Source organism: Pterocles gutturalis, unplaced genomic scaffold, assembly GCF_000699245.1.
Source record: "Pterocles gutturalis isolate BGI_N339 unplaced genomic scaffold, ASM69924v1 scaffold45122, whole genome shotgun sequence".
Taxonomy (NCBI): Eukaryota; Metazoa; Chordata; class Aves; order Pterocliformes; family Pteroclidae; genus Pterocles; species Pterocles gutturalis.
Genome location: NW_010111829.1, coordinates 1 through 204, shown reverse-complemented (window position 1 = coordinate 204; position 204 = coordinate 1).

Below are 204 nucleotides of genomic sequence, written 5' to 3'. Positions count from 1 at the left end.
CCCCTCCCCCAGCCTCTCTAACCCACCTCCGGCCAGAGCGGGCACCTGACTCGGGGGCAAAGGCCGGAAGGGCAGCAGAACGCTTAATCCCAGTGCAAGCGCCTTCTCGGGCACTCCAGGTCCCACACAGCCCACACAGGTTCTTTCCGCCTCTATTTTCACATTCAACAGGCTCCCATGAGAGCCCCCCAGCAGCTCACCCCC